A 26,615-nucleotide genomic window follows, 5' to 3' on the forward strand; every position below is an offset into this window, starting at 1 on the left:
AAGATCCAAGAGAGGAGGAGAAACAGTGAGAGAGCAAGAGCAAAATGCAAGTCACAGTCTTTTTGTGACCTAATCTCAGAAGAGACATCCCACCACTTTCACTGTTTTTTCTATTCATTAGAAATGGGTCCAGTGTGCACTCAAGGGGAGGGAATTACACTGCAACGTGAATACCAGCTGGCAGGGATCACTGGGGGCCATCTTAGAGGCTGCCTATCAAAGTGCTTTCCTGAAATAAATGCAAACCTGAAAAGCTCATACTTTTTAAAAATTCAAATGTATTATCATTCATTCATAGACACTAATAATTTTATTATTAATAATAGGGTTTACTATGCTCCAGGTACTAGTCTAAATGTTAACCACATATTTACTGATTGTCAACTCTCTAATCCTTGTAACAACCATATAAGGTAAGTATTATTATTATTCCCACATACAGTTGGGGAAATGAAGGCACAGAAAAATTAAGAAATTTGTCAGAGTTTGAAACAAGGCCATCTGGCTCCAAGGAGAATATAGTGTTTAATATGCTTTCTACTTGCCGTACAACAGAAATTGTAAATTGAAGATGAGGAACACCATTGAAAATAAAAGTAAGAACAGAATTTCAGCAATGATTCTCAGCTTCCTATTATTCCAACTGATAATTTAAAAATATAAATACAGTGACCCCACTTCTGCCTCACCTTCAGTAGCCCTAGTTTAGGCTAATATCCTGGTATAATTGTTAATGATTCTTTCACCCTCAAAAGCCCACATTTAGATACTAAATTATATATATTTATATTTATATATATATGCTTTAAAAGTGTCCCAACACTTCTGAAGATTACCACACATTTCATCAATGGAGAAACTTCAGTCTCCCCCTCATACCTCCAGGTGATTCTGATGTGGCCCTAAGGGTCGATAGTCACATTTTAGATAGTGAAAGCTGTAAGAAAAGTAATGGTACAATAATATCACAGAGAGTTTGCCTTGATTAGGGAGCAGCACAAATCATTTAGCTAACTCCCACACAAATCTAGAGGCAGAAACTCAAATATATTGAAAAACTTAATTATAAAAATATCATGTTGTTTTTAGAAGTTGTCTATGACTTTGTCTTTTAGGAATGCAATGTAAAATGTGGGTCTGGTTAAGTTGATTAATTTTTTCAGTAAAGATATCCCAACTAGACAGATTATAGTCCAAGATTTTTAAGAAATTATTTTAGGTTGCCTATGTATATTAAATTGAGTTGCTAAGCAGGTAAATGCATACATTATTAACAAAACATTTATTTTTCAAGTTAGTAAGGACTAAACAGACTAAAAATTGTTGAAACAGATACTCAAAAGTGAATGTATAGAAAATAACTAAGAACACGCAAATTTTCAGATACTGCCATAGCAGAGAAAGGTTACACTTTGATCTTTAGCCAGAAGAGGGCATTACATGACTACCATTTGGTGGTGTGTTACTATATGTTTTTTTAAAATCTAGAAAGACTAGATCTATGAAAAAAAAAAGAATGATAGCATCCAAAACTATACACTGAAATTATTTAATAAAAATAATTTTCCAGGGACTTCCCTGGTGGCACAGTGGTTAAGAATCCGCCTTCCAGTGCAGGGGATGAGGGTTCAATCCCTGGTCAGGGAACTAGATCCCACATGCATGTCACAACTAAAGAGCACACGTGCCGCAACTAAGGAGCTGGTGAGCTGCAACTATGGAGCCCGGGAGCCACAACTAAGGAGCCTGCCTGCCACAACTAAGACCTGGTACAACCAAAATAAATAAATGAAATAAATAAATCAGCTCATTTAAAAAATAATAATAATTTTCCAAATGATTCTGCTTAAAGTAGTCAGCTTTCTTTTTACCTGAGAATTTAATAAACTTATTATTTCATTATACCTATGGTCACTATGTTTTATTACAGCCAAGGATTTAAGATGGAGGAAGATCATTCATTGTTAAAACTTACAGGACCCTAAGACCCCCCCAATTCGAATTTCTTCATTTTACAAATGATACAGCTGAAGTTCAGAGATGTTATGTGGCATGCCTGAGATCCCCAGGGCTGGCACTGTCATCTGAGACTGAGTCTCCTCTAACCATTCCCCTGAGATCCACCCTTCTATAGTCTCCAGTTCACCATCACATCAAAGCACCACCCCAAAGGCTGACATGGGGGGCTGAATGATTCATGTCAGAACTTCCAGCAGCACTGACAACACCAAAAGAAGAAGGAGCAACTCACTTGTAAATATGGAAGTTAATACAATTTAAATATAAACATTTTCCATTGTGACCATACCTAAGAACTGTTTCTAGTAAAACAAAATTCTCCTCTTTTCAAAATGAAATCAAAATGCTTCTCCTTGAAAGGGACACAAGAGAAGATAGCAAGCTCTACATTACTTTTCCTGCTGGCCCAAATAATGTTGGCAATAGTATTGTAGAACCAGATGTCAGCAATCAGATTGTCTCTCTTATTTATAAACATTTTATAATGAAGAATTTAAGGCCCTTGGAGGTTAAATTATTGGCTCAAGGACACAAACCTGGCAAACGCCAGAAGTGATGGCTCACTTAAGGTCTGTGGAAGGCAGAATTCTATGATATCCTTTTCCCCAGTGTTGTTTCCCTGATTAAATTACCTTATGAGGCAAAAGGAATTTTGCAGATGCAATTAATGTTACTAATCAGTTGACCTTAAAATAGAAAGATTATCCCAGCGGGCTTAATTTAATCACATAAGCCCTTCAAGGGAGGATAATTTTCTCCAGCTATGGGCAAAGAGGACCTCAGATGTTTCCAGAGTATGAGAGGAATTGGATGTGAAGAACTAACATTTTCCATCCTTGAGATGGAGGGCCCAGGTGGTGAGGGAAGCCAAGACTGAGAGCAGCCCCAGATGACAATGAAAGGAAGATCTATAACTGTGAGTAACTGAATTCTGCCAAGGATATGAAATAAATTTGGAAGCAGATTCTTCCCAGAGTATCCAGATAAGACCCCAGCCCCAGCACCTTGGTTTCAGCCCTGTGGGATCATAAGCAGGGAACCCAATTGAGCCCACATGGAATTTTGACTAACTGTAAGATAATAAATGGATGTTCTTTTAAGCTGCTGAATTTGAGTGATTTGGCATATAGCAATAGAAAACTAATACTAGGACTAACTTGAAAGCAGAAAGTATTTGAGATTTTAAGAAAGAGGGACTTCAACCTAAGGATTTTCTTACACCAATGATAAGAGAGCAGAGAAGCTAAATGCAGCACAGTGAGGCAACTCTGATTAGCAGCTACAGAAAGCTACTGCCACCCCAAGGTCAGAGGACAGTGGGACGTAGGCTACTGGAGCCCATGGGTTGGATTCACACAGCAGCAGCTGGAACCAGAGAAGCCTGTCCAGGGGGTACTTGAGGCCATTGAAAGAGCTGTGGTAATTGCAGGACCCACAGCCTGAGGCATAGGGAGGGGGTGAGTCTTCCTTCTTCCGCCTTCCAATCTTCCCAGAGTGTCTCCCATTGACTAGACCCTGCTGGATACTTGGTGATACAGGAGCCTGAGAAACAGCATGTAAAGGTCAGCATCCTGCCACACAGAGCAGAGCAGGGAAAGGACAAAAAACAGGTCTATGGCAAACAGACCCAAAACAGACACAGATAGTGTCAGAACCTTCAAGAAGACAAGGCAGTTAGAGTTCAGGAACTGTGCCAGGTTATTTATATGTGTTATCTCTCTTAGTTCATACTTGGTATGAATAGCTTCTTTTTTGTATTCTTATCTTACTGGCTAGGAAATCAAGGTCTAGGGAAGGTAAAAATATTTGCCCCAAATTATATTGCCTTAAATAATAGACGTTGTTTTAAGTGCAGTTTTATGTAACAATCATGAGCCAACTTGAAGGAGTCACCAGGAAGCCCTATAAATACTACCGTTTGAAGCTGTAGGAAAATATGAATACGGTAGAAAAATTACACGCAATTTTATATTTTACTTCCCTAAATAACTTTCATTTTTACTGGAAAGAAAATACATTTCAGATCATTATTTTCAATAGTTGCACAGTTCAGTAGATTTTGTGTTCACCTATTGGGGTTAGGTTGATCATTCCTCCAGCTATAATAAAAGACATTTCCACTTATAATCACAGAATTAAATCTGCATGAAGGCTCACAAGATTAACTTGTACGTGCATTTCCAATGTTATTTTCTGAGATTTACATTCCAAAGATCTATGTTGCAGTAATGTTATTTCGTGTGGAAGAATTACCTGCTTCTTTTTAGTGTTAGTTTAATATATTAATAATAAAGTATGCCATGACAGAAGGGCAGGAAGAGGAATATTTATGCCTAGTAGAGCAATGGTCTCCAAGTCAAATATAAACAACATTGACTGGAGTGGGGAAACACGTTCTATTTATATTTAATTTTACCTAAAATGAGAAACAATTAGTCTTTTATACTCTTTAATGTATGGATCACTGCTGACACCTTCAACAGCTCTGCAGGTCAGATTCTCATATGGTTCCACATTCCTAATACCTCCAGAGCATCCTGATGTGTTGAAGATGTCATTTTTACATTTTGGTCTTTTATAGCATTTTGCTAAGTATTGAAACATTTCTGTCCCCACTTAAATGTATTCATAGATAATATTATTTTATGTAAACTGTACTAACCCTTAAAAAATAGGTAAGTAGCATAAAACTATCCCTTCAATAAAATTATATATAATCCTGATAAGGCAAGTATGAAGAAGGGAGCAATAAGAAAATGACAGAGCTGATACTTCTTTTCCTGATATTAGCACTTTTTCAGTCACTAGGGACTAATATCCATGAAGATTTAATTAAATATAACATTCAATCACATCATTCTCACAAAACTATATTCTTACTATTCATATTTTTACTGAGAGGAAAAATATTTTTGTACCATTATAATCATTTAAAATAGGATATTGCCAAAGCAATCTTGAGAAAGAAAACTGGAGCTGGAGGAATCAGGCTGCCCGACTTCAGACTATACTACAAAGCTACAGTAATCAAGACAGTATGGTACTGGCACAAAAACAGAAATATAGATCAATGGAACAGGATAGAAAGCCCAGAGATAAACCCACGTGCATATGGTCACTTTATTCCTGATAAAGGAGGCAAGAATATACAATGGAGAAAAGACAGCCGCTTCAATAAATGGTGCTGGGAAAACTGGGCAGCTACGTGTAAAATAATGAAATTAGAACACTCCCTAACACCATACACAAAAATAAACTCAAAATGGATTAAAGACCTAAATGTAAGGCCAGAAACTATCAAACTCTTAGAGGAAAACATAGGCAGAACACTCTATGACATAAATCACAGCAAGATCCTTTTTGACCCACCTCCTAGAGAAATGGAAATAAAAACAAAAATAAACAAATGGGACCTAATGAAACTTCAAAGCTTTTGCACAGCAAAGGAAACTATAAACAAGACCAAAAGACAACCCTCAGAATGGGAGAAAATATTTGCAAATGAAGCAACTGACAAAGGATTAATCTCCAAAACTTACAAGCAGCTCATGCAGCTCAATATCAAAAAAACAAACAACCCAATCCAAAAATGGGCAGAAGACCTAAATAGACATTTCTCCAAAGAAGATATACAGATTGCCAACAAACACATGAAAGAATGCTCAACATCATTAATCATTAGAGAAATGCAAATCAAAACTACAATAAGGGCTTCCCTGGTGGTGCAGTGGTTGGGAGTCCGCCTGCCGATGCAGGGGACACGGGTTCTTGCCCCGGTCTGGGAAGATCCCACATGATGTGGAGCAGCTGGGCCCATGGGCCATGGCTGCTGGGCCTGCGCGTCCGGATCCTGTGCTCCGCAACGGGAGAGGCCACAGCAGTGAGAGGCCCGCGTACCGCAAAAAAAAAAAAAAAAAAAAAAGTACAATGAGGTATCACCTCACACCAGTCAGAATGGCCATCATCAAAAATTTACAAACAATAAATGCTGGAGAGAGTGTGGAGAAAAGGGAGCCCTCTTTCACTGTTGGTGGGAATGTAAATTGATACAGCCACTATGAGAACAGTATGGAGGTTCCTTAAAAACTAAAAATAGAACTACCATACGACCCAGCAATCCCACTACTGGGCATATACCCTGAGAAAACCATAATTCAAAAAGAGTCATGTACCACAATGTTCTTTGCAGCTCTATTTACAGTAGCCAGGACATGGAAGCAACCTAAGTGTCCATCAACAGATGAATGGATAAAGAAGATGTGGCACATATATACAATGGAATATTATTCAGCCATAAAAAGAAATGAAATTGAGTTATTTGTAGTGAGGTGGATGGACCTAGAGTCTCTCATACAGAGTGAAGTCAGAAAGAGAAAAACAAATACCATATGCTAACACATATATATGGGATCTAAAAAAAAAAAATTGTTCTGAAAAACCTAGGGGCAGGACAGGAATAAAGATTCAGACGTAGAGAATGGACTTGAGGATACAGGGAGGGGGAAGGGTAAGCTGGGACAAAGTGAGAGAGTGGCATGGACATGTATACACTACCAAATGTAAAATAGATAGATAGTGGGAAGCAGCCACATAGCACAGGGAGATCAGCTCCGTGCTGTGTGACCACCTAGAGGGGTGGGATAGGGAGGGTGGGAGGAAGACTCAAGGGGAGATATGGGGATATATGTATATGTATAGCTGATTTATTTTGTTATAAAGCAGAAACTAACACACCATTGTAAAGCAATTATACTCCAATAAAGATGTTAAGAATAAATAAAATTGTATATTGTCTTTGTCACCTATTTTTATATTTCTAATTTTCTGCATGTTTTAAGATGTCGACAATATGCGAGTACAGTTGCAAATGGACACAATGTGAAACTAAATACGGGTACATATATTGGGGTGCATGCTCAAAATATGATGGGAATACCTGATCTTGAAAGTTTGGCGAATATTGTTTAGAGAATCCTAAGAATATAGCAACACGAAGGAATAATTAGTAGTTTGCATTTTCATTAACTAAAGGTTAGTTTGTTAGTGTGCTCTTGCCCAAGGTTACAAAACTATTAAACAGTGAATCCAGAATTTGAGCCCAAGCAGTCTTACTTCAGAACATATGTTATTTCCCTCCTTTCTATCAGAACTTTCACCATTTCTTATACTTAGAAAAGTGTTTCAAGGTAATATTCTGGCTGCATGTACAAGAGACAGAAGAGTTTTTATCTATACTTATTTCTATTGAATAGTGTAAAGCTTAGGAGCTAGTGATAAAATACTGCCAGATTGTATATCTTTTTATTTTCAGATGGGCCTTTTAAGTGTAGAGGACCTGTGAGTCTGTTAGAGGTAACTTCCTTTCTTCATACATATATGAAATGTTTTAAGTACATAATGCACTCATTCATTTTCACACACTCAACAAGTATTTATTGAATAATATCTAAGTGCCAAGCACTGCTGTAGGTGAAGGCAAGATAGCAGTAATCAAAATAAAGCCCCTGGTCTCAAGTATTTTACAAATATTATACACTGTCTTAGTCTTTTGGGGCTGCTATAAAAAACACCATAGACTGAGTGGCTTACACAACAAACAGGTCTTTCTCATAGTTCTGGAGGCTTGGGAGGTCCAAGATCAAGGCACTAGCAGATTTGGTGTCTGGTGAGCGCCTGCTTCCTGGTTCATAGACCGCAGTCTTCTAGTGATATCCTCATATGACTGAGGAAGAAAGGAGAGAGCTCTCTGGGTGCCTCCTTTATAAGGACACTACTCCTGTTCATGAGGGATCCACCTTCATGACACTAATCCCCACCCAAAGGCTTCATCTCCTAATACAATCACATTGGGGAATGGGATTCCAACATAAGAATTTTGGAGGAATACAAATATTCAGTCCCAAATAGACACCAATGGTTACTATGTTAGGCATGAGAATAAGTAAGCTAAACATAAATACAGATTTTTCCCTTCTTTAATTCTTTCCTTGTATGCACTATGATTGACCTCACAAAAAGAAAACATAAACAGGGTTGCAAAAGGAGAGCTATATTTCATCGATTCTGTTCATGCTCCCTTTGACAAACTCTCTTCTCTCTCATTTGCCACAATCTCCATCCAACCCAGACCCTTGTGCATCTGGTCTGAGGCACCCATCATATTATTCCATTCTAGATCTTTCTCCCTGGCAGTGTCAAATAGTCCACGTGATTCTTGATTCCTTCCTGGTTGTAAAATATAACTGTCCTATTTTCTTAAGACAATTTTAGATAGGTTTCTAACTTGACACACTCTTTTGATAAGAATGTCATTAATAAATATTTTCTAAGGAGCATAGAATAACCGTTCTATTAAATTAATGTCTTCCATCATTTCAGCAGGCAATGGTCAATGTAGTATGAAAGACTACATCAAAACAAGGCTAAGGGGGCTTCCCTGGTGGCGCAGTGATTGAGAGTCCACCTGCCGATGCAGGGGACACGGGTTCGTGCACCGGTCCGGGAAGATCCCACATGCAGTGGAGCGGCTGGGACCGTGAGCCATGGCCGCTGGGCCTGCGCGTCCGGAGCCTGTTCTCTGCCACGGGAGAGGCCACAACAGTGAGAGGCCCGCGTACTGCAAAAAAAAAAAAAAACAAAAAAAAACAAGGCTAAGATACAGAGAATGGCTTTTATATTATAAATTATATTCCATATTATATTGCAACATAATATGGAAAAGTTATTTTAGTATAAATATATACTAGAAGTAATCTAGGATTATTCATGCAGGATTTAACCTTGCCAGTGCTTAATACCTTTTTTACATAGACCCTAAGAATAAATCAAATCACCATAAGACTCTCTTATCTTCCCTGTTCCATCACAGGATGTAATTGTCCCTCCACCCCCACTGCCATCCCAACTTTGCCCTAACACCCACACACGCACACACACACACATGCACACACACACACACACTCTGGATCCTATCCAATAACAGAACTGTACACAGAGTACTAATCAATAATCCAAAGCACAAACCAAGTATAAGACCTAATGGGAAGAAGCAGCTAAAAGGATGAGTTACAGGACAGATTCTATGACGAAAGTTACTACAAACAGTCAGCGAGTGACCATAGAAAGTGCTCCAGCTATTTAAAACTAAAATCCTATACATTTTGGATAAAAGTTAATAGACGAGAAAACCACTTTCATATGTCTACCCCTCAGTGACAAACACGAAGTGAAGGTCTATCTGTATATGTCAGTTTCCCTGGCTGATTTGATCATATGATTATGGACTTTAATTCTCTTCTTTCTCTGATAGGGGCAAAAATGCTAGAATAACCTGTAACAGAGAAGCAGATGCTACTATCCAAGATTGTTCAACATGGTGTATATCTAAGTCTAAATCTATATCTATTTCTACATCAAAATATTCTTTATTTCTGTTGGAAGGAACATTCCATCATATCATTTAAATTGTTAATGGAATGTGCCAATGAAGAAAAATGGTCTTAGCACAAATTATAATTTAATTTAGAAAATACTTTCTGAAACTAACATAATAATGTATATCAGCTTTATTTCAACTGAAACAAAATATTCTTTCAAGTAAAGAACACAGTATGCTTAGTAATGATTTAACAACTAGAGTCATTTTGTGAGAACTATATTTGTGATAAATATTGATACTTTAACCAGAGAACCAGAATTATGCTATGCTGGAAGGTTACTTTGTTGGTTTCCTTCCAAAACTTCCTACAGGAGATGTCACCTGTGCAGTGTTTTGAAAGTCCAAGTTGTTTGGCAAGGATTCTTAAACATGTTTTTAAAAAGATAAATTGCTTTCAGAATCAGTACCAGGCATATCCACTAGTGGTGTGGCAGAAAGGGAGATGGGCCAGATCACTTGAAATCACCAGCCTCAAATCAATCTGAAGCCCCTGTGTTCTTTGTTATCTCAGGTCCTAAAAGCTAGAGTGTTTTTGAGTTTTTGAAGAGAGGCAGACGTTTGGACCATGAAAAATTTTGAACCATGAAAAATGTATTAGGCAAATGTTTTAAGTGTGAAATTGAGAAAAAACACATAGACTTGTGGGGGGCAGATAATTTTCCCTCTATTCTTTTGAGTTTTTATCTGAGACCCCTGTAATAAAAGACTGTTAATAAGAGAAAAACAAACAGAAGTTTATTAACATGTGTACCTCATGTATACATGGGAGATAGTCAGGGGAAAATGACTAACTGAAAGGGGTGGCTTAGAATTTAGGCTTAAATACCACATTAATAGGGAAAGGGGAGAGGATTTGTAGGCTTCTTAGGGGAGAATAAATAGTTTTTAAGAAACATGAAAGGGCCCTTAGAAGAATAGATGGGAGGAATGGTAGTTTGTGACAAACTTCTTTGAGTGTGGTATCAAGATGTAATCTCCTCACCAATGATGAGTCAGTCTTCCCTGGTTGATGAAAATCCCAGGGAGTGGATTTATGGCAGTTGAGTTCCTTTTGATGGATATGCCTTTAGGCAGATAAAGGCAGTACAGAGAAGCCCTCTCCCTTCACTTACTTTTCAAGTGCCTACAGCTCAAAATAATCAATATAGCAAGGTGGTGTATTTGGGGGTGGCATGTCCAGATCTCCTACAGTCATATTTGTGCTGGCATATTCTGCTATGCTTCAAGTTCTAGAGAGTTTCCAGGACATTTTTCTGAAAGTACCATATGAATTGAAAGTCAAGGATGTATCAAGATTGGTACATGATTTGTTACTGGTTTTAGAATAAGTCTTTGGAAGAGTGGGATGTAGTAAAGATACATATGTCAAGTTTTCATGACCCATTCTGGTAGAGTGCTTAAAGATTTTGAATTAAGTAATGGGATTTATAAAAATGTGCACAGTGCAGAGGGGACCAAGGAACTTGACCAGAAAACCAGTGTAGTTCAAAGAAGTATTGTAAGGAAGCATTTATTGCCAAGATCTGTAAATCAAAATCAGGGACATAATTAACTTGAGCGCCTTTTTAAATTTCTCACATACTGCAATTAACTTAGGTGGAAAAGAAGCTGAGAACACAGCACATTTTTAACTCAAAATAGGTTTACAAGAGTGGTGACTCAGCACCAAGCTTGTGGTGCAAAAGTTTTAGAGAGACAGTCAGTGGGAATTGAGAACCTCCACACTCAACCTTTGGGAAGGGAGATAAGGCATCAAAAGAAGGACTCTGTTTAAATTCCAGGCAAAATTTCCCAACTCTTGTTACTAATACGAGTATATTCATGTAATCCCCAAGTAACACACTACCATGTAATCACTCATTTGTGTTGGAAACAATGGTGAATGCTTAGAACAATCTCCCAAAGAGCCTAGGGTCCTAGCCTGGTGCAGCTGGGTTTTGCAGGTTACTGGGTCCAACTCATTTCACAGCTCTGTGACCCTGCCTCAGTTCCACCCTACCTCAAGTTTCCTTTCCCATGGATTGATAGAAGGTACAGATTCAGATAAAGTGAGAACCTTGTCAATTTGTGTGGAACATACTAAGTCACTTTAAATTTTTCAGTAATTTTATAAGCCTATCTCACCAATCTCTACTGATGAAACTTGCTGTAGTTCTGCCTTTGTGGCTTGAATGCAAAGATAAAAGAACAAGAGTTGATTGTGGTCTGCATGGAGTTTCCAGAGAAAGTTTTGAGGTTGGCAGAATAAATGTTGAATACTTTTTTTGTGGGTATAACCTTGAAAAACTTAAGTAGATACATATTCAGTATTAATACCAGCTTCTTTCGAGTGTTTGCACACTACTATCACAAGCAGGTTATGGAAAGAATTTAGCCACACTCCTAAAATGCTCCAGAAATGTTAAGACATACTGTATCTAAATGTAGGAAAACAAAGAGAGTTTGTTTACAACTCAACAGCGGATGGCTTGCAACCACTGCTTCCCACTTAGGAGCCCAAGGAAATGAGTTTGAACAACCTTAACTTTAATGGTTCCCTAGCTTCTGAGCAGCGCAAATTTTCTCTCCATAAGGGGACATGTGTTGTGCAAAAGGGGAGCATCATCAAATAGTACAAAACCTTTAATCCATGCAGGTATGTTCTAAGAGAAAACAGTAAGTAATTTGAGGGTTTTAAAAAAATTGAATATCCACAGTATCTGATTCTCCAAGTCTGTGTTTTTGTTCATTTTGATGATATAAGGAATCCAGAAATTCAGAGAAATAGGGATTCGTTTGTTATATATTTTTTTAAACTAACTAATAAAAATCAATACAATGCAAATATAAAGGTTATTTGGAGCACCCTAAGCAAATAAAAATTAGTGGCCCATGTCTTACAGATGTTTCCCTAAAAGCAAAGCCTTGGGTGAGAATTCTCGTTCAAATGATTTATTAAGAAATTACTCTCAAGAGAAGAAGAGTTAGGAATGCAAATTTGAGTAAAATTTTAAAAAGGCAAACAAGAAAGAATGTGTTCTCAGGTGGAGACTAGTTTTAGTCAGAGCTCACAACAAAGCTCTGGAACAGCTCTTGAGATCATAATCTCACAATCCTATCTTGATAGGGGAGGGATAAGAAGAGCATATCCAAAAGGTCAAGGCGGCTCTTATTTAGCCAAGGGCAATTTTATGGAAAAGGGGAACCTGTTCATTGTTGTCAGCCAACCCTCACATCCCCTGGGAGGTGGGTGAACTGGATGGTAAAAAGGAGCTGGTCAGAACACTAGCTGTATCCACTGTAGTCCGTTTGTCAATGAGCTTCTCATATTAAATTCACAGTATCTAGGCACAGATTCTCCAGGACTATAATTCCTCATAATTCCTGGGGAAATTTTTCAGAGGAGAGTTAGTAGGTTGAACTATAGTTCCTAATGCTTTAGTTGGTCCTGAGATTATACCTGATATTCAGCATCTCCCTCCTCCATGACACATTCTATATTCCTTTCCCCTTTGGCTAGTGCTAGGTGACTTGCTTGTTGGGTAAATGCAGACCCTCATCACTCATCTTGAGGCCTATGTTGCCATATCCTTATATCAAGCTGCAGTGGTGGAACTTGCCTAGTTACACTTTCCACTGGCCATAAGGTAACTAGAGACAGCCTAGTAAATCACTTTAGTGTCAAATATTGATATATTCCTGTTTCTCACTGTAATTTATCAGCAGCCCTACCACCTAATGATGACTAGGTCTAACATCATGCCAGTACGGTAACTATTTTCTCTGCTTACTTTCCTACTGGCATGAGGTGTCTGTCCCAAGTGACCAGGAAGCAGCAAAAGCCTTAGGTTCAGGAAGGCTCTTACTATGTCTCCTGGTAGAAACAGCCCTGCTCTAGAAATTGGGACCTCTAGATGCACAAAGCCTAATGGCATGGGACGTGAAGCACAAATTCCTTCTTCCACAGTTTGCCTGGTATCTCTACTTCATTTACTGTGAGATGCTGCTTTCAAGAGCTATCTTGCAGCATGTTAGAATCATCCCGGAGCTCTGTCTAAACCTCCGTATTGACAAACTCTCCCCTATCCAGCTCCCTTCTTGACCTAACAGCCTAAATATCCACTCCTAGGAATTTTTTTTCTAGTTTATTCCAATACCTGGAGCCTGACCAGTACCCTCATGCCATTTAGTCATTGTTTGTGATCTATAGCTAGGATGAGCATAGCCCCCTAAGCTAGGGGGTTTCTATTTGGCTGAAGTTAATTGTTTCAAGAAGGAAGCAGCTGACATCACTCACAACACCTGTCTGATGAGTGCAACATCCAGGAAAATGGAACCTGGGCAAGGCACCAACAGCCTTCACTTTACCTGATACCCACTAGAGAAACTTACGGTGAGATGCATGGAGTAAAGACACACCGCAGTCTCCATTCTGCTGGTCTAATTGAGCAGCAACTTTTTTATTGCACTCTGAATGTTGCAAAATCATAACCAGAAACTGAAGTTTTGAATTGTTTGTGCATGCTGGATTTCATGCTTATACTTGCTATACAAACATTAAGGCTGTATTGATACAAACTGCACCATACTCCCTTGCATATTAAGTGTCATATTGCTGGGATACCTTCCCTGTTGTTAAAAAAAATCTCAGAATTTCTTTCATTCATCTTACCTAATGCCAGGAAATTCCCACTTAAAGTATTCCCTTCCTGACATATAGAGTAGAAGCCATCTTACTCAATCTTTAATATATAATAGTTGATTGGTTGTTTGAAAATGTTATTTGAAGTAACACAAAAGAAAGGATGTATAAATCTCTTAAACATTTTATTTTAGTTTAAAACATATAAATGTACATTTATTGGTCAATTTGGGGAGAAGATATTTCCTTTGAGTGTGGGGTCTGTGTCCATCTGTCACACACAAAATGCATCCAGTTTTATTTTCTCAAAAGTGGAATGAAAAGAGGTCTAATTCAGAAATTCCTATATTTTATAAATTTTCTAGACTTTTAGAGTTGCCTTGTCTACTTTAATTGAGCAGCGACTTTTTTTTTTAGCAACTCACAACTACTGAAAATTTCAAAAGCATTAATAGAAAAGACACTATATACTCACTCATTCGTTTATTTAGCTTACATAATTATGATGACAATTACAGTGATGTGATAGGTCCTGGGAAAAGTGCAATTAATTCTCGGTAAGCATATGATTTAAAAGCAATAGAGCACAGCATAGCAGAGATTAGCCCCCTAGCCAAATGTGTTTAGCAAGTCAGTATATCTTATCTTGTCTGTTAATCTGTAGAGTAAGTTATTTGGACGTTGATCTACAGTACTCTTTCCCATCTTGAAAAATGAGGGGCATGTTCTTGCCTGACTTTTATATCAAGTCCCATGAACACTACAAGGGTAACTCCTCCTTAATGTAGAACTCCACCATGGTCTTGTTAATCACATTCTGCTTTATAGTTGTAATTTTCAAACTCATTATTTATTTGCTTATTTATCTAGTTTAGTGTTGAAACATGTTTTTTCACTCAAAACCTTATAAGCAATCATAATAGATTAAAAAGAAAATTCTGATTAAAGAAGTGTCCTCAAGTCTCATTTATTTTGATTCTAATTTGACAAAGAAAGTGGCCCCTGAGGTTGAGTTGTAAGGAATCTAGTTTGAATACCACTAGCTAAAGTGTAGTCTCATTTCATAATTCTTCAAGTTATATTTCTGCCTATAGAATATTATCTTTTTATAGATTCAAATCTCTTATATCAAAAGTGGGGTTTTTGTTTTTCCTTTAATAAACTGTGAAAGTTGTGAGTTTGGGGGTGGGGGGTGACAGGTTGTTAGAAATCTCCTTTGAGTAATTTCTCACTACTTTTACTTCTACCCTGAACGTAAAAATAATCAGAGAAGAACAACCAGTCTTTTTCTGTTTGAACTTTATACTGCTGTCAACAACAGCTTTCCTTCTAAATTAAGTGTTCTTCTATTAACTCTGGCCTTGAAAGTTCAGTCTAAATGTCATAAAAAATGGTTGCTTTAGGAGTTAGGATCTGTGCACTCTTCAGTGTCCTTTCGGTATAAAGCTAAAAGTGTTTTATAGCTTTACGCTCAGCAGGCCACAATTCTGATTGTAGCAAAATTGGATTATTGCACCACATAATGAAGATAACAAGGAAGGAACATCTGTGAACTTCTGTTAAAGAATTTGTCGGAGGAGCCAGCATTTGAGAAAGGCTTCTGGCCTTAGAATCACAGAAATTTCAAGTGCTAAAGGGCTTTAGAAATCATTGATTCCCCAGAGGTAGTAAGTGACCTGCCCACACAGCTGGTAAATGGCACAAACTATGAATTGCCTTAGGTCTTTTTTTTTTTTTATGATTATTTTTAACTTCCCTTAGGTCTTATTTTAGTGTCCTTCCCTCAATGCAAATGGACCTTAACCTTTTGCTTTTTGTAGTTTTCTTTTTGTTGTTGTTGTTTTTGAACTCCTTTGTGAATATAAGGAAAATAAGGGACCAATTCCTGAAAAATATACATGTTCAAACATATACCAGAGATAGCATACGTTATCTGATTTAGAATCTCAATTTACTTGTCCATGGATCTAGCTTAAGGAGGAGAGAAGACTTTGTTTTTCTTTGAATTTTGTTCGAATTTCTATGTGTTTCTAATTACATATTTTATCTTCAGCATATAATTTTATAAGACGGTATTATGCTATACATTTTGGGGGGCTACTTTTTAGATAAGTATTATGTTGTCATACATTTCGGTTTTTATTATTAATCATACATGTAGTATACTGAGTTGTCAATTTATGTACAGTAAAATTCACATTTTCCCCCCACAAGTCTGTGAGATATGACAAATCAGTGAGTTGTATAACTATCACCATAGTCAGGATACAAAACAGATTCCTCCCTTCAAAATATTTCTTTACACTACTTAATTTTTATCAGATCCACTCTGTAAACTCTAATCTCTGGCAACAACCTATCTGTTCTCCATCTCTATAGTTTGTCTATTTCAGCATTTCATTTTAGTGGAATCACACAGTTAGTAATTTTTGACTCATTACTTTCACTTAGCATAATGCATTTGAGAGCTATCCAAGTCATTCTTCTCTTTCCTCTTTCTTTTTTTGCTAGTAATGTGTACTTTTATTTCGTTTCTTTATTTTTTATTGAGGTAACATTGGCTTATAACATTATACAAGGTTCATGTGTACAACAATATATTTTGATTCTGTATATACTACACTGTGCTCACCACCAAAAGTTTTGTTTCCATTTGACACCATACAGTTGACTACATTTACCCATTCTGCCCTCCCGCTAGGCCCCTTTCCCTCTGGTAACCACTACTCTGTTCTCTGTATCTATACGTTTATTTTTGTTAGGTTTGGTTTGTTCATTTATTTTGTTTGTTTCACATATGAGTGAAATCATACATTATTTGTCTTTCTCTGTCTGACAAATTATTTAACTTAGAATAATACCCTCAAGGTCCATCTGTGTTGTCATCAATGGCAAGATTTCTTTTTTTTCATTCTTTAGGGTTAATACATAGGAGTTGGATTGCTGACTTTAATGGTATGTGCATGCTTAACTTTTTAAGAAATTATGGGGACTTCCTCGGTGGCGCAGTCGTTAAGAATTCACCTGCCAATGCAGGGGACACAGGCTGGAGCCCTGGTCTGGTAAGATATCACATGCCACGGAGCAACTAAGCCCATGCGCCACAATTACTGAGCCCTCGTGCCACAACTACTGAAGGCCACGCACCTCGAGCCCGTGCTTCACAGCAAGAGAAGCCACTGCAATGAGAAGCCCGTGCACCACAACAAAGAGTAGCCCCGCTTGTGCAGCTAGAGAAAGCCCGCACGCGGCAAAGAAGACCCAATGCAGCCAAAAAATAAATAAATAAATTTATTTTAAAAAAGAAAAGAAATAAATTTTAGAACTATTTCCCAGAATAGCTCTACCATTTTGCATTCCCATCAACAATGTATGAGTGACCCCAGTCTTGAGGGGTTTTTTCTTAATATAATATTACAATCATTATAATGATTAGTCTTCTTGTATACTTACTCTACACCAGTCACTCTGCAGGTGGAAAGCGCATACTAGATAGAGAACTGAGCCATTCGAGTGAATAACGAATGAATCTGTTGTGCTGTTTCAACGACTGTCTGCTTTTGATTTTAACTTTGTTGTTAAAAGGCTGCCACGTTGTTCAACTCTAAATGGCACCAATCACGTCCTAGTCTATAGAGTTTTACCCTAATCTAATTATTTTTAGGTCTTTAGTGGATACACACATTGAGCAGAATCATCATGTGGCTGTGTTTGTAATTTTCATTAACCTTCTATCATAGTACACTATCAAAGCACGTAAAATAACCAAAAACAGTTCCTAAAACCAATTTTTGAGTCTTTAAAATGTATATATCAGTATGAATTTGTACAGCAGCATAAATTATTTCCCAAAATGTATTTACTAAAATGTTTGTGGTTTATGATATTCATATGTTTAATTTGAGGTATGTAGTATAAGGGAGAATATTTGCTAAGGGAGAAGATTGTAATAACATAATTAAATATTTTTCTCTATTTGTTTACTATTTAGAGATTTTAATACTTTATATTAAAGAGAGAGCTAGTCAATAGATCATTTTCCAAAATTATTTTATCATGGAACCCTTCTTAAAGAATTTCACAGAAAATTTTGAACCTGTAACATAAGGAAATTAGAGAGAACCATTAGAGGAAAACTCATAGTAGCACTTATTCAAGGTGATCAGTTATTATCAACTCAATTTTATGTAGACCATCTGAGAATGGCATTACAAATTGAATGTAAAATATGAAGTACCTGCAGGAATAAAGTGGATTGCTTAGAACATTTTTATAAAGCTAGGACAGTTGTAGATAGCACCAAATAACAGGTCATAAGCAAATGTCACAAACAATATACAGAATAGTTAGCATCTTAGGAGCACTGGTTTTAGTTGACATTTCTATCAACACTTTCTATTTTCTGTAATGTTTCTATAGGCTGACAGGAGATAGCTCTTACTTAGAAAGGCAAGGATTTCTGGCCCCTGGAGTGTCTGAGGTGTTAAACCTATTATGCTCAGTTCAGGTGGTAGATTTTAAAAAGAGAGACAGAGTGCAGCAGTGGGAGGCATTCACTCTACTCTAAGATAAAGCCAAAAGCTTGTGCTGTGGAAGACTGAAATGAAAGAAACATTTTTGATGTCTCCATGGATAACCTAATGCTTTTAACTGTGTATTCTTTCTTAGATGCTCTGGGAATGAAAGAGGGAAAAAAATGTTTTTATAGGGTTTTGTTTGTTTATTTGTTCCAACTAGAGATTCAATTATATTTGTGCCTGCAGAAATTTATCACTTTGTATCAGACATTAGACTTAAGGCTGCATGTCATTTAATAATTTCAGCATTCCAGAACCCTCAGCTTTATCTATTTATCTATTTATCTATCTAATCTATCTATCTATCTATCTATCTATCTATCTATCTATCCTCCCATTGTATTTCTAGCCTTTTATGATGAACCACAATTTCTGAAATTAGAAGAGACAGAAAAACAGGGCCATGTATTGTCACACACAAATTTCTCTCTCTCTGTTTCTCATGCTCTCTCTCTCTCACACACACACACACACACACACACACACAATTTTCATCTAATTAATACTGCTCTTGGGCAGTTAGAGCTATTTCCTAAGGCTTATGGTACATGATAAAAGATTATAAAACTGAGCAAAGTTAAATTAATTTGTTTTACAACTCCATTCACTGAAAGTAAGTGATAAAACATGTACTTGAAAATGGGGTTGAGGTTAAATTCATAAATTTTCCTTTTGAAGTTGAGGAAACATCCAGACACAAGCTCAGTTCTAGATAATAGCTTTACAGGTCAAAACCAGTGTACATTACCTACCCATCTCTCCCCCACTGTTCCTACTGTAATATCAAACCCAAGGGCTTGCTTCTAATTCTTTCACCTTCTTCCTTTGATTATTTAACACTCTAGCTCCTATAAAAATCAATACCAATAATAAGAAGAAATTTAAAAATAAGGAGAAGGAGTGGAAGGAGAAACAGTGAGTATAGAGTGCTAAAAACTTGTCTTTCATGGTAGCTAATAGTCTTATTTTTTATCTCTATGAATAACATTCATAATTAAAAATTATTTAATAATCAAATTTTAATTAAAAATTTTAGCAAATATTAACCATTATGTATTAACACATACTAACAATATATTCATAATTAAAATTATGATTAATATGTTGGGAAATGGAGGCAGCAAATTTACCTTTAGCCCCTAGTATTTTTCTTATGTTGAAATACAAAGCATGAAGAATATATGTATCTCTAGCACCAGTTCTTTGAAAAGACAATTAAAATAGGTGAACTGGGCTCCCCTGGTGGCGCAGTGGTTGAGAGTCCGCCTGCCGATGCAGGGGACACGGGTTCATGCCCCGGTCTGGGAGGATCCCACATGCCGCGGAGCGGCTGGGCCCGTGAGCCATGGCCGCTGAGCCTGCGCGTCCGGAGCCTGTGTTCCGCAACGGGAGAGGCCACAATAGTGAGAGGCCCGCATACAGCAAAAAAAAAAAAAAAAAAAGGTAAACTGCTGGCAAAATCATTTAAGGAATAAAAGAGAGAGAAGGCACAAATAACCAAAATTAGGAATGAATGAAGTGCTCTGACTCTGACAGGATAAACATTTGAAAAATAATAGGATATTATTTTTGAACCACTTTATGCCACTAACTTTGAAAATTGAGATAAAATGGTAATTTTCAAAAAAATAATTTGTAGAAGTTAGCCAAAGAAGAAATATAAAACTGAATAAGCCTGATTTTTACAGAGGTCAGCAAAGTGCTCTGCTAAAACTCTTGCAGATAATCGTTGCCATGTAACCCTTTTCTGCTTAATGAGACATAAGCAGAAGTTTGGTGAGTTGTACATTCTATTGGTTTGGACAAATGTATGATATGTATGCACCTTACAGTATCATACAGAATAGATTCACTGCCCTAAAAATCCTCTGAACTCCAGCTATTCATCTGTCCCTAACTTCCAGCAACCACTGATCTTTATTACTGTATCCAAAGTTTTGCCTTTTTCAGAATGTCATATAGTTGGAATAATATTGTAAAATATGTAGCCTTCTCAGATTGACTCCTTTCACTTAGTAATATGCATTAAGGTTCCTCCATGTATTTTTATGGCTTAACAACTAATTTTTTTTAGTATTGAATAATATTCCATTGTCTGGATGAACCACAGTTTATTTATCCATTCACTAACTGAAGGAAGTCTTGGTTGCTTCCAAGTTTTGTCAATTATAAATAAAGCTGCTAAAAAGATCCATGTGAATGTCTTTTTGTACACATAGTTTTCAACTTTTTTGGATAAATAACAAAGAATGTGATTGCTAGATCATAGGAGTATGTTTGGTTTTCTAAGAAACAATCAAACTGTCTTCTAAAGTGGCTGTAGCATTTTGCATTTCCACCAGAAATGAAGGACAGCCTTGTTGCTCCACATCCTTGTCAGCATTCAGGGGTATCAGTGTTCCAGATTTTAGCCATTCTAATAGGTATGTAGGGGTATCTCACTGTTGTTTTGATTTGAATTTCCCTGATGACATATGATGTGGAGCATCTTTTCAGATGCTTATTTGCTATCTGTATATTTTCTTTAATGATGTGTCTATTAAGATCGTTGGCTCATTTTTTAATAAGATTTTTTATTTTCTTGTTGTTGAGTTTTAAGAGTTCTTTGTATATATTAAATAATAGTCCTTTATCAAATGTATCTTTTGTAAATTTTTTCTCTCAGTCTATGGCTTGTCTTTGCACTCTGTTGACATTTTCTCTCAGAGAGCAGAAGTCCGACTTATCAATTCTTTCTTTTCTGCATCATGACTTCAGTGTTTCTAGGAAGTCATTGACATACCCAAGTTATCTAGATTTCTTCTATGATAAGTTCTAGTTTTACAGTTTTGTGTTTTACATTTAGGGGTGTGATCCATTTTGAGTTAATTTTTGTTAAGGGTGTAAGGTCTGTGTCTAGATTCCTTTTTTTTTTTTTTTGCATTCAATGTCAATTTGTTCCAATACCATTTGTTGAAGAAACTATCTTTGCTCCAAGGTATTGTCTATGCTCCTTTGTCAAAGATCAGTTGACTATATTTATGTGGGTATTTTGGGGATCTCTACTTTGTTCCATTGATCTATTTCTCTATTCTTTGGCCAATACCATATTGTTTTGATTACTATAGGTTTATAATATATATATGTCTGATGTCTGTGTGTGTACATATATATATATATATATATATATATATATATATAAATAAATAAATAAGTCAAAGTCAGATAGTGTCAGTCCTCCAACTTTGTTTCTCTCTTTCTGTATTATGTTGGATTTGGGGTCTTTTTTGCTATCCATATAAACTTTAGAATCAGTTTCTTGATACCTATAAAATAACTTTCTGGGATTTTGATTGGGATTCATTGAATCTATAGATCAATTTGGGAAGAACTGACATTTTGACAATATTAAATCTTCTATCCATGAACATGGAGTATCTCTCCATTTATATAGTTCTTTGATTTTGTTCATCTGAGTTTTCCTCATACAGATATTGTACATATTTTGTTAGATTTATACCTAAGAATTTCATTTGGGGGTGCAAAGGTAATTGGGTTTGTGTTTTAATTTGAAATTCCACTTGTTCATTGTTAGTATATAACAAAGTGATGGGCTTTTGTATATTTATCTTGTATCCTTCAACCTTGCTGTAATTGCTTATTAATTCCAGGAGTTTTTGTTTTTGATTTCTTGGGATTGTCCACATAGATAATCATGTCATCTGGGAACAAAGACAGTTTCATTTCTTCCTTCCCATTTTGTGTGCCTTTTATTTCCTTTTCTGGTTTTATTGCATTAGCTAGAACTTCTAGCATGATGGTGAAAAGTAGTGGTGAGAGGGACATCCTTGCCTTGTACCTGATCTTAATAGGAAATCTTCAGGTTTCTCACCATTAAATATTGTGTTAGCTGTATATTTTTTTTGTAGCTATTCTTTGTTGAGGAAGTTCCCCTCTATTCACAGTTACCTAGAGTTTTTATCATGAATGAGTGTTGGATTTTATTGAATGATTTTTCTGCATCTATTGATATGATTGATCATGTGATTTTTCTCCTTTAGCCTGTTGATGTGATATATCACATAAACTGATTTTCAAATGTTTAACCAGCCTTATGTACCTGGGGGAAATATCACTGGGTCATGGTGTATAATTATTTTTAGACATTGTTGAATTCAATTTGTTAATATTTTTGTTGAGGATATTTGCATCTACATTCATAAGAAATATTGGTCTGTAATTTTTTTCTTGCAATATTCTCATCTGGTTTTGGTATCAGGGTGATACTAGTGTCATAGAATGAGTTAGGAAGAATTCCACTTGCCTTTATCCTCTGAAAGAGATTGTAGAGAACTGGAATAATTTCTTCCTTAAATATTCGGTAGACTTCACCAGTGGACACATCTGTGACTGGCATTCTCTCTTATGGAAGTTTATTAATTATTGATCCAATTTTTTAGTGGATATAGGTCTACTCAGATCGACTATTTCTTCTTTTGTGAGGTTTGGCAAATTATGCCTTTCCAAGAATTGGTCTATTTGATCTAGATGATCAAATGTGTGGGCATGAGTTGTTCATAATATTATTTTATTATCCTTTTCATGTGCAGAAGATCTATAATGAGATCTCTCTTTCACTTCTGATATTAGTAATTTGTGTCCTGTCTCTTTTTAAAAAAAAAATTACTTAGCCTGCTTAGAGGCTTATCAATTTTGTTGATCTTTTTAGAGAACTAGATTCCTATTTTGTTGATATTCTCTACTGATTTCCTGCTTTCACCATTGATTTCTGCTCTAATTCATATAATTTCTTTTCTTCCATTTCCTTTGGATGTAATATGCCCTTCTTTTTATAGATTTCTAAGGTGGAAACTTAGATGACTGATTTTAGAGTTTTTTTCTAATATATGCATTCAATGCTATAAATTTCCCTCTAAGCACTTCATTTACTGCATCACATAAATTTTATTAAGTTGGGTTTTCATTTTCATTTAGTTCAAAGTATTTTTAAATTTCTCTCAAAATTTCTTCTTTGACCCATGTGTTATATAAAAGTATATTGTTAATTCTCCACATATTTTGGGATTTTCCAGTTATCTTACTGTTATTGATTTCTGGTTTAATTCCACTGTGGTCTGAGAGAAGACATTGTATGATTTATATTCTTTTAAATTTTCTATGATGTGTCTTATGACCCAGAATGTACTATTTTGGTGAATGTTCCAGGTGAGCTTGGGAAGAATGTGTATTCTGGTGTTGTTGAACAAAGTGGTCTATAGACATCACTATATCCAGTTAATTAATATTGTATTCAACCATTTCCTTCCTGATTTTCTACCTGCTGGATCTGTTCATTTCTGATAGAGAGATGTTAAAAATTCCAACTATGATAGTGGATTCATCTATTTCTCTTTGCAATTTCATTAGTGTTTGCCACAAATATTTTGACTCTGTTGTTAGGTGTAAGACACATCATGTCATGTTGGAGAATTGACTCCTTTATTATTATGTAATGCTCTTCTTTTGCCCTCTGATAGCTATTCTTGCTTTGAAGTCTGCTCTCTCTGTAATTAACATAGTTACTCCTTTTTTTAAAAAATTAGTGTTAACATGGTATATTTTTCTCCTTCAATTTACATTTAATCCTACTTTCAAATAATACTATACCACTTTATAGGCAGTGTGAGTACCTTATAATAAAATAATCTTAATTCCTCCATTTCATCTTTTATATCATTTCTGTCATTCATTTTAAGAAACAAGAAAAATCTCAAACAAGCAATCTAAACTTACACTTAAAGGAAGTAGGAAAAGAACCAGTGAAGCCCAAAGTTAGTAGAAGGAAGTAAATAATAAAGGTCAGAGCAGAAATAAATAAAATACAGACTGAAAAGACAATGGAAAGGATCGGTGAAACTAAGAACTGGTTTTTTGAAAAGATAAACACAATTGAAAAACTATTAGGTAGACTCTCAAAGAAAAAAAGAGAAAGGCCCTGATAAATAAAATCAGAAATGAAAGATGAGAAATAATGACACCACAGAAATACAAAAAAAATTGTAAGAGGATATTATAATCAGCTATTTACCAACAAATTAGAAAACCTAGAAGAAATGGACAAATTGTTAGAATCATACAACCTTCCAAGGCTGAATCATGAAGAAATAGAAAATCTGAGTAGACTGATCACTAGTATAGAGATTGAAACTGTAATCAAAAAGCTACCCCAAACAAAGGTCCAGGACTAGATGGCTTCACAGGTGAATTCTACCAAACATTCAAAGAAGATTTAATTCATATCCCTCTCAAACTATTCCAAAAAAATTAAAGAGGAGGAATGCTTCCTAACTCATTTTATGAGGCCATTGTCACCCTGATACCAAAAGCAGATAAAGGCAACACACAAAAAAGAAAATTACAGGCCAATATCTCTGATAAACATAGATGCAAAAAACCTCAACAAAGTATTAGCAAATGGAGTTCAACAATACATCAAAAGGATCATACACCATGATCAGTGGAATTTATTCCAGGGATGCAAGGATGGTTCAACGTCTGCAAATCAGTCAACATGATATACCAATTTAACAGAATGAAAGACAAAAACCATATATCATCTCAATAGATGCAGAAAAAGCAGTTGAAATGATTCAACACCTATGATAAAAACTCTCAATAAAGTGGGTATAGAGGGGAAATACTTCAACATAATAAAGGCCATATATGAAAAACCCACAGCTAATATCATATCCAATGATAAAAATTCAAAGCTATCCCCCTAAGATCAGGAAAAAGGCAAGGATGCCCACTCTCACCACTCGTATTCAACATAGTATTGGAAGTCCTAGCCAGAGCAATTAGGCGGAAAGAAAAAAGAAATAAAGAAAAGAAAGAAAAAGAAAGAAAATGCATCTAAATTGGAAAGGAAGAAGTAAATCTAGCACTATTTGATTTTATATATAGAAAGCCCTAAAGACTCTACCACAAACAATTAGAAATAATTAACAATTACAGTAAAGATGCAGGATACAAAATTGATATACAAAGGTCTCTTGCATTGCTATACTAGCAGTGAGCTAGCAGAAATAGAAATTAAGAAACAATCTAATTTACAATTGCAACAAAAATAAAATAAAATAGCTAGGAATAAATTTAACCAAGGAGGTGAAAAACCTGTACACTGAAAACCATAAGATTTTGTTGAAAAAAATTGAAGAAAACATGTAACATATATAAAGACATTCATGCTCATAGATTAGAAGAACTATCATTGTCAAAATGTCCATATTACCTAAAGCAATCTACATATTCAATGCAATCCTTATCAAAATCCCAAGGGCATTTTTCACAGAAATAAGACAAAAAATTCTAAAATTTACATGGAATCACAAAAGATCCTGAATAGCCAAAGCAATCTTGAGAAAAAAGAGCAAAGCTGGAGGTATCACACACCCTGATTTCAAACTAAATTGCAAAGCCTTAGCAATCAAAACAACATGGTATTGGTAGAAAAACAGATACATAGATCAAAGGAACAGAACTGGAAGTCCAGAAATAAACCCATGTATATATGGACAATTAATTTATGACAAGGAGCAAAGAACATAGGATGGAGAAAGGATAGGCTCTTCAATAAATAGTATTGGGAAAACTGAATGGCCACATGCAAAAAAAAATGATACTAGACCACTATCTCATATCAAACACAAAAATTAACTCAAAATGGATTAAAACTTGAATGTAAGACTTAAAGCCATAAAACTCCTAGAAGAAAACATAGGCAGTATGCTCTTTGACATGGTCTTAGGAATATCTTTCTAGATTTGCCTCCCCAGACAAGGGAAACAAAAGCAAAAATGAACAGAAGGGATTACATCAAAGCTTCTGTGCAGTAAAGCAAACTACCAGTAAAACAAGAGACAACCTACCAAATGGGAGAAGATAATTACAAATGATATATCTGATAAGGGGTTAATATCCA

The sequence above is a fragment of the Lagenorhynchus albirostris genome, chromosome 4 (genome assembly GCF_949774975.1).
Source record: "Lagenorhynchus albirostris chromosome 4, mLagAlb1.1, whole genome shotgun sequence".
In the NCBI taxonomy this organism is placed as follows: domain Eukaryota; kingdom Metazoa; phylum Chordata; class Mammalia; order Artiodactyla; family Delphinidae; genus Lagenorhynchus; species Lagenorhynchus albirostris.